Consider the following 9,990-nt stretch of genomic DNA (forward strand, 5'->3'; position numbering starts at 1 on the left):
GTTGTCGAGCTAGGAGCATGACCATTAAGAATGGTCCAATTTCCGAACATCTAGTCCTATATCCTCTTTCCCAACCTCTGCTAGAACACGACTTACCTCTCTAGTTGGAGGAGGAAGATGAGGATGAAGTCTACTCTGCACTAGTGTGCATAGTGGAAGCCACTAGGGGAGGTCCTCAAACCAAGGATGACCTTATTGAGAATTTGATTCAGAATCCACCTCCCAATGTGCTGCCATTAGAATAGTTGGTAGAAGACACCCAAGCCAGTGCTTTAGTGGATCTCTGTGTGGCTGATTCGACCTCTCCCTAAGTTAAGAACATAGAATTTGGCCCTAAAAGAACCTTGAAGATCAACTCATCCCTATCCCCCTCTCAAGAGAAGGAGATGTGTAGCTTATTAAACTGTCATTTGGATGCTTCTGCTTGGAGCTATAAGGAGATGAAAGGAGTCCACCCTTCAGTCTGTACCCATCACATTTACATTAAATAGTATTGTAAACCAGTCAGGTAGCCTCAGAAGAGAATGAATCCAACCCTTAAGGACATTGTCAAAGAAGAACTACAAAAGTTGCTAGATGCAGGATTCATCTACCCCATCTCTGACAATGAGTGGGTTTCTCCTCTGGTGTTTGTGCCCAGGAAAAACGGGAAGTGGAGAATCTGTGTAGATTATTGAGATCTTAACAAAGCCAACAAGAAGTACCATTTCCCTTTACCTTTCATAGATCAAGTGTTAGATGGACTAGCAGGGAAGAAGTTCTTTTCCTTCCTAGATGGGTTTAGTGTGTATAATCAAATCCAAATCAGTCCGGAAGACCAAGATAATACCACTTTCACTTGTCCATGGCGTACCTTTGCCTACCGGGTCCTTTCCTTTGGGTTATGCAATGCTCTTGCCACTTTGCAGAGAGAAGTACTAAGCATATTTGTTGAGCTGGTTCATGATTCGGTGGAAATCTATATGGATGACTTTACTCCTTATGGGTCCAACTTCCAAGATGCATTGACTAACCTGGGAAAAGTTTTAACCAAGTGTATTGAAATGAACCTATCCCTCAATCCTGAAAAATGTGAATTCCTGATGACTGAAGGGACCGTGCTAGGTCATACAATTTCTCAACAAGGATTATAGGTGGATCCCAACAAGATTGCTATCATCCAAAGGGTTCGACCTCCTCAAAAGGTAAGATATGTTCGGAGTTTTCTAGGCTTAGTAGGATATTATAGAAGATTCATTAAAGATTTCAGTAAGCTAGCCTCTCCATTATTTGGTCTTTTGGGGAAGCATGTTGAGTTTATATGTACTGACAGTTGTCAAGAGGCTCTAGATGCATTGAAAGGTAAGCTAGTAACTACACCTATCTTGAGAGGTCCAAACTGGGCCCTACCTTTCCACATTCACACAGATGCGTCGAACAAAGCCATAGGATTAGCCTTAGGACAAGTTGAAGAGAAGCTACCGTATGCCATATATTTTGTCAGTAGAAACTTTTCCAAGGCAGGGTTAAACTATACTGTAACCGAGAAAGAGCTCCTAGCTGTATTCCATTCTCTAAACAAGTTCAGACACTACATCACTGATTATCAAACACTCGTACACACTGATCATGCTGCAATTAGGTATTTGATGAATACCTAATTACGCCGTAAGGCGTTCCCTCTGAGACGAATTCCCCTCCATGCCACCGTGTCTCAACGTGAGCCGTTAAATGGATTGTTAGACGATTAAATCATCTCCAGCCATTAGATCATCGGTGAAAAACGTTCTGGTCAGTGAAGAGTCGCTCGCCCTGAGATCTGAAGCGAAACAGAAGAGTCGCTCGCCCTGAGGTCTGAAGCGACACAGCTTAGTTTTGCATATCCTGCGTCAAGTGTACAAGTTTCCTGTTTCTCAGGTTCACATTTTTAAAGAGTCGTGGAATTGCGGCAATGATTGATCGTTCGACTGGCAGAAACCTCGGCATGCGCGAGGGACTGAGACGGTATTTCGTGCGATGCAGTGATTCGGCCATCAACAATTGCATCAAATACCTTCTGGGTGACCTCTTGGGGCGTGTGGTCTGCCCTCGGAATTATCATTATCGCGTTGAGTTCCTCCCGGATAAATGCATACAGAGGAAAGAATTTAGAGCCATGGATTAACGTTCTGCAACAGGAGCCTTCCAGCATGTGACTGTTGGTGCGCTCCTCGGATGAAAGCACGATTGCTGTTATCTCCTCTTCAAGGCGCTGCTTGAGGTGGGATTCGAACTCTGTTATCTGCTCTACAATTTTAATATCGTGGAATGTAACAATGGTGTCAAGAATTGTTTGTTTGAGGGCAGAGACAAGTGGGAGGGAAGGGTTGCAGGGGGATTCTAAATGTGTACACTGGAATACCCCTGGCTCGGCGCTGTGAACGTGGGTAGTGACTGGGTTAGCCAGGAATTGAAGCTCCGAACTGTAAGCAGCCATGGCTATGTCGATTCCCTTGAAGCCATAGTCCAAGCTCAAGTCGGGACCCAGGGAAAGGTTGCCCGGGAGCCCATTGCTGTAGAATTCGATCATGAGCTCTGTGAACTGTGCAAAGATGAGTTTCCCCAGTCCAGCCAGAGCTACACGAACATAATCCATGTAGAATCCCACTGCGCTGCCCTGGAAATTGGCGCTATGGAGGGCCTTGCCGTTGACAGGGTCGATGATGGGATTGTCGTTGGCAGAGTTGATCTCTGTCTCAATTGTGGCCGTGGCTTCTCTTATGGTCTGCACCAGAGGGGCCAGCCACTGGGGTATCGAACGCAGAGCATAGCGGTCCTGTGAGTTGGCAGGTAAAATTTGAAAATTAGCCGTTCATTTAGATATTATGCCGTTGAAAAAAGCGTATAACCGTTCAATATAAATGGTGTCAAGAATTGTTTGTTTGAGGGCAGAGACAAGTGGGAGGGAAGGGTTGCAGGGGGATTCTAAATGTGTACACTGGAATACCCCTGGCTCGGCGCTGTGAATGTGGGTAGTGACTGGGTTAGCCAGGAATTGAAGCTCCGAACTGTAAGCAGCCATGGCTATGTCGATTCCCTTGAAGCCATAGTCCAAGCTCAAGTCGGGACCCAGGGAAAGGTTGCCCGGGAGCCCATTGCTGTAGAATTCGATCATGAGCTCTGTGAACTGTGCAAAGATGAGTTTCCCCAGTCCAGCCAGAGCTACACGAACATAATCCATGTAGAATCCCACTGCGCTGCCCTGGAAATTGGCGCTATGGAGGGCCTTGCCGTTGACAGGGTCGATGATGGGATTGTCGTTGGCAGAGTTGATCTCTGTCTCAATTGTGGCCGTGGCTTCTCTTATGGTCTGCACCAGAGGGGCCAGCCACTGGGGTCTCGAACGCAGAGCATAGCGGTCCTGTGAGTTGGCAGGTAAAATTTGAAAATTAGCCGTTCATTTAGATATTATGCCGTTGAAAAAAGCGTATAACCGTTCAATATAAAGCAAAAAGGCTGCGTTCGATATAAAGCAGAGTGGCTTCGTGAATAAAGAAATTTGAAAGTTGTTTGAATGCGTGAGCGATTGTGTTCCACCATCGGTTCTTTATTTAGATTTTTTTTTTCAGTCTCCTCCTTTCACATTACTGAAATGTGCAGAGCCTCCCGTTTTCGAATAGCTAACCATCAATGTTAGCCTCCCGTATTCTTCCGTCAATGTTTTCAGACAATGATCGACCTCACAGCTTCCATCAGGTGACCTGATTAAGCTTTTCATCAAATTGGGTAATTACTAAACCTCTACATTGTATTTACCTTGCATTGCAATCTTGCAGCTTGTTAGAATAATTTTGAAGTAATTAAGAATTGCCTTAATATTATTTGTAAGTTAGATAGGTAGTTTGTTCGAATATTTATATTATCATTGAATGCAACTATACACAAATTGTCTCTAAATGTATAAGTAGAGATGGAAGGGAGAGAATAAGAATCGATGTGCAAAAGATTTTGTTGGGAAAAGTTGTCAAAGTTTTTTAGAGTTGGCTACTCCGCAAAACGAAGAGTATGACACATCTTTGTTTTTATATAACATAATGTGAATGGTAAGTAAAATAACAGCATCGGTATAAGGAGAAGATGAACTTGTTCGAGAATATCTTCTTAACTTGATATATTTTGTCTTAATTGTTAATTGTCTTAAATGAATTTCATTTTAAGTGGTTATTGTCTTAATTGTAAAATTTGTCTCAAACTATTTTTGTTCTAGATATAAAATTTTGTCTTAAAATAAATTTGACTTAAACTAAATTTGCTTTCAACTGATTTTGTCTTAAATATAAAATTTTGTCTTAAAATAGTTCTGTCTCAAATTGTTTTTGTCTATCTTAAAATATTTTTATCTTAAACCATTTTTGTCATGTTTTTTCTTAAAATATTTTTGTTTCAAACTGTTTTTGTTTTAAATTTAAAGTTGTCTTAATTTTTTTGCCTTAAATATAAAATTGTCTTAACATATTTTTGTCTCAAACTGTTTTGTGTCAAGTTTTATATTTAAGATAATTCAATTGATATTAAAAAGTAAAACAGAAAGTGATTTTTTAAAATAAAAGATTTTTTTTGTCTAAAAAAATCTCTTGAAGTGTCCTTGCTGTAGTAGTGTCAACTAGGTAGATCAGAAGTTGAGAAAATGTGCTTAGAGGAGGAGTTTTGGTCCCATAGATTTTGTGGTCCAATAATGAGTAGCATTGATAGTTGCTCCAAACATGATGATTTCTTAGGTTAAAGAAAAAAAAAGTCAGTTGCTTGAATGATAATTATTATGAGAGCGGATTCTACGAGAATTGAGAAGTGTGCCATGAAATCTGATTCAGTTTTATGCCAGCGAGATTTTAGAGTTTGAGGAATTTGTTTATGGCATTTATTATAGGGACAGACAACAATATATCGAAGAAAAATTCCACATAAGCAATTAGATTTGGTCTAATTACTGTTTCATGAGGAGATTCGACTCCGGCATTCATCTCTTCCATTAAAAACAACATAAACCCTTGTATGGAGATAATGCAAAGGAAGAGATTAGGTTCAACATTTTCCAGGTGTGTACCATTTCCCATTCAGTGTTAGAGTGATTCGTATTACTCATTGGTTGCCTAGATTTAAAATTTAAAGATAAAAAAGATAATTGAGTTTTAATATAGCTGTCATATTCAAGTGTCTATGAATTTTTTTAAGAATAATTTTATTTTAACAGGGACGTCTAATTCTCGAAATAATCAACACTAATTAATGAGTTTGAGAAGAAGTGAACGACGGGGTAGGTCGGGTCATGTTAATTCGTTCCTCACTCTGTAGAGAGGTTGTCCCTGTTCCATGGCATTTCGGTTTAATAAGACTTTTGTTGTTTCAATTATTTAGCGCTTATTGCTTCCGCCCAGATAAAATTTGTTTTTCCCCTGTAAAATATATTTCACCTATTATAAATTTTGTTACATCCATCGTTAGCCCAATTCTCTCACCCTGATATTCTTATCAAAACCTGATAACGCTGTCCATAGCCCTCCATCCGTTTATCTTATTTGAAGTATCACGTTAGAAAACCTGATAACGCTGTCCATAGCCCTCCATCCGTTTATCTTATCTGAAGTATCACGTTTTTTTATTTCAATTGTAGAAATTGTGCCTGGAACAATTTTCAGGTATACATAATTTTGTTCATAGTTGGATTACAAAATCTGTGGGGACTAAATTTCCTCACCTAAATGTTAAACCACATTTTAGAGACTATTTTAAACTATTTTTTATATTGTAAATTTTTTTTGAAAGTAAAAAATAAAAAAACTTTCAGGTCATTTTTTCCTAATTTTATGAATTATTTTAATTTATTAAAAAAAAGTTATATTTTGTTTAATGGCTTCTCAAAAATGATTATATTATCTTACATTCACATTTAATGTCTATTTACTTACACAATATTTTTGTTATTAATAGTTTAATTTTACATCTATTAAATTTACTTAGACAACTACAGTCAAAATTGGAAGAACTTCCTTACAATTATATTTATGCAGAGAACCACTTTTCCACTTGTCATCCTCCTCAGATCATGCAAGGAGGAGAAAAACAACACTCCCCTCAATGATACCTTCCTTACTACTCTATTTTAATATATTCTTTTAAAATTATTATATTAGAAAAGGTTTTTTAAGAGTAATTTTATGTTTATGTATTTCAATTTTTACGCCGTAAGGCGTTCCCTCTCAGACGAACTCCCCTCCATGCCACCGTGTCTCAACGTGGGCCGTTAAATGAATTGTTAGACCCCTCCATGCCACCGTGTCTCAACGTGGGCCGTTAAATGAATTGTTAGACGATTAAATCATCTCTAGCCATTAGATCATCGATGAAAAACGTTCTGGTCAGTGAAGAGTCGCTCGCCCTGAAGTCTGAAGCGACACAGAAGAGTCACTTGCCCTGAGGTCTGAAGCGACACAGGTTAGTTTTGCATATCCTGCGTCAAGTGTACAAGTTTCCTGTTTCTCAGGTTCACATTTTTAAAGAGTCGTGGAATTGCGGCAATGATTGATCGTTCGACTGGCAGAAACCTCGACATGCGCGAGGGACTGAGACGGTATTTCGTGCGATGCAGTGATTCGGCCATCAACAATTGCATCAAATACCTTCTGGGTGCCCTCTTGGGGCGTGTGGTCTGTCCTCGGAATTATCATTATCGCGTTGAGTTCCTCCCGGATAAATGCATACAGAGGAAAGAATTTAGAGCCATGGATTAACGTTCTGCAACAGGAGCCTTCCAGCATGTGACTGTTGGTGCGCTCCTCGGATGAAAGCACGATTACTGTTATCTCCTCTTCAAGGCGATGCTTGAGGTGGGATTCGAACTCTGTTATCTGCTCTACAATTTTAATATCGTGGAATGTAACAATGGTGTCAAGAATTGTTTGTTTGAGGGCAGAGACAAGTGGGAGGGAAGGGTTGCAGGGGGATTCTAAATGTGTACACTGGAATACCCCTGGCAACGCTAATAAGCTGTTCTTTAATGGATTCCGGGAGATGGCATTCGTCTGAAACGCTTGAGATGATTCCTAACACAATATTTAGAAGAATTTGTTCGAGTTGTCGCAAATCTATTGCCTGGCAGAGAGCGTATAAGTGCGATGCCAACATAAGTTTTAAGATATCCAGAGCTTCTTCAGTCTTCCTGGCATATAAGAGGACCAGAGAATTGATGTCCTGGTTGTGCTGCTCGGCGCTGTGAACGTGGGTAGTGACTGGGTTAGCCAGGAATTGAAGCTCCGAACTGTAAGCAGCCATGGCTATGTCGATTCCCTTGAAGCCATAGTCCAAGCTCAAGTCGGGACCTAGGGAAAGGTTGCCCGGGAGCCCATTGCTGTAGAATTCGATCATGAGCTCTGTGAACTGTGCAAAGATGAGTTTCCCCAGTCCAGCCAGAGCTACACGAACATAATCCATGTAGAATCCCACTGCGCTGCCCTGGAAATTGGCGCTATGGAGGGCCTTGCCGTTGACAGGGTCGATGATGGGATTGTCGTTGGCAGAGTTGATCTCTGTCTCAATTGTGGTCGTGGCTTCTCTTATGGTCTGCACCAGAGGGGCCAGCCACTGGGGTCTCGAACGCAGAGCATAGCGGTCCTGTCTGGGCTTTTTCAGAGAATTGATGCTGTAATACTCTCTTGAAAGCTCCTGGAAGGGGCTGTCTCTGAGAAGCCATTCAAGAAGTGCCGCAGACTCTCTCTGGCCGGGGTGCGGCTTCATCTCGTGGATCAGCGAATGCGCGAATTCTTCCCGCCCGAAGATGACTTCGCAGAACATTCCACAGAGCATTTCCACGAGCAAGAGCAGAACATTGGCATCATACATGACGGTGGCAGCGAGGGCAGTGGCAAACGAAGTGCCATTGACAAGAGCCAAGCCCTCTTTGGCCTGGAGCTTGAAGGGCTGCAGACCTGCTTTCACCAGAGCCTCTGGTGCAGGCACTTCTTGTTCTTCACCATGAGCCCCAATTCGAGCCCTGACTTGGGGATTCCCAATTAGCAGACCTGCTATGTAGGCCAAGGGAATTAGGTCACCTGAAGCGCTTACAGAGCCTCGCAAGGGGCATTTGGGCGTGATATGAGAATTGATAAGTTGCTGTAGCGCTTCCATGATCGCCCATCGAATCCCAGAGCAGCCATAGATGAAGCTACTCATTCTCAGAAACATGGCGCATGGAGTGGTGATGGGGGAGAGCTCCCCCGGTGACAAAGAAGGGCCGGTGAATACTCCAGCTAGCAGACATCGAATTAGGGCTTCTTGCAACTCGCTCAGTTGGTTGGTCCTCTTGCTTGAACAGGCGCCGAATCCAGTGGTCACGCCATAGATATCAGCTCCTCCTTTCGCTTTCTCTTGCACCCACAACGAACACCTCTCAGCCCGTTCTCTGCAATTCCCAGCATGATTATCTAGTGTCACTTTCACTTGGGGCCTCCGGCCCAGGGCTGTGACATGGGCAACGCTGATGCGGGAGCCATCGACATTGATGCAGTTGGTTTCGTTGAACGTCTTGATAAGAAGGATGATGTCCTCCACGTGACAAGAACGAGAACGGGCAGTTATACAATTGTTACTATTTAATTGGAAGTACTCCATTGCAGACTAGCTCAAAGATTACAGACTGATGCAAAATTCAGAATCCTGAAAGCATACCATGGAATTCTCACAGACAACACCATGGCTTTATAACCATCATGGTGCTGTTAATTGCACCAAGATACACAAAATTCAAATTGTATCCCATGGATTAGGGAACCCAGCCATGGTTGGCAAATCGAATTAATTTTATTATTCAAAATATTATTATTATTTTTAATATTAGTATTACGTTTTCATTTTCGACTTATATCAACTATATTTACATTTATTAATATAATCGTTTTAATAAATCAATATAAATTTATTTAAATTTAGAGTTACTCAGTTTTTAAATCTACATTTTTTATTATGCAAATTTTTATTGAATGTGAAACTTGAAGAAATGTTTCTATCTCTAGGTATTTTTTCACTTCAATCCAAATCCACATTTTTCTGTACCTTGATTGATCAGACCTGTGAAGAACAAATCTTCCATTTAAAGGAGAGGGAAAGGAATCGTTTCATTGATTTGCAAGTTTCTTGAACGAAGATTTTGTATTTAAGGAAATGATATTAATCTGGGTAACTCATTTTTTTAGAGGGTAGATTTCTGAATGTTTTGGACACAACCATAATTTCTATTTATCTTATTCCTAGAATATTTCAAGATTTATCTGATTTCCAGAATATTTTAGAATCTATAATCAAATTAAATTAAATTTGTGAATAATCTTGTTAGTCAACGAGGTAAAGTCAGAACAATGGCTTGTGATATCATAGTCACAAGATTCAGCTATATTGACCCTTGTTGTTGTGAAATTCGGTGGCAATGCAAATTTCCGCAAAATTCCCTATTATAATTCTGTACATCTGCAATCTCCAAATCGATGTCCAAATTTCTTCTTAAAGCATCATTTTGAAGAAGGGGAAGAATAATTGGTGGAAAGGTGTTGCTTTCTGCTTGGACCTACTTAGCTTTCACATTCTTTATATGATATTGGTGTGCATTCATGAGCAAGACAACATTATTCTGGGCATATTTGACGTTCTTTTAATTTTTGACTCCATTCTCTAATGTAGTAGGCAGATTTTCTCCAAGAACAGTGACTTGGCTGTCTGCGAGAGCCTCGCTAACCTTTGTACCCGCTTTTCTTTTATGATTCTGTCCATTTGCGATCTCTAGACCAATGTTCAGATTTTGGCTCAAACCATCAGTTTCAATAAGAGTGCGAGTAATTGGCAGAAAGATGTTGTTGCCTTTCTGGACCTCCTTAGCTTCCATATTCTTCATCTGATGTTGAACTGTGTTTACTGGCAAGACATCATTATTCTGGTCATAATACATATTCAACTTGCTTTTCATTTGTAACCCTACTTTCCAAAGTA

The 9,990-nt window shown here is 40.7% G+C and overlaps 1 pseudogene; it reads right to left on the reverse strand.

Moving 5' to 3' along the window:
* Positions 1–1,906: 1,906 nt before the first annotated feature.
* LOC149210855 (phenylalanine aminomutase (L-beta-phenylalanine forming) pseudogene) lies at positions 1,907–8,622 on the reverse strand (annotated as a pseudogene).
* Positions 8,623–9,990: the final 1,368 nt, after the last annotated feature.

The sequence above is a fragment of the Pinus tabuliformis genome, chromosome 1_2, assembly GCF_031772625.1.
Source record: "Pinus tabuliformis cultivar Carrire ecotype Pingquan chromosome 1_2, CPIR1, whole genome shotgun sequence".
Classification (NCBI taxonomy): domain Eukaryota; kingdom Viridiplantae; phylum Streptophyta; class Pinopsida; order Pinales; family Pinaceae; genus Pinus; species Pinus tabuliformis.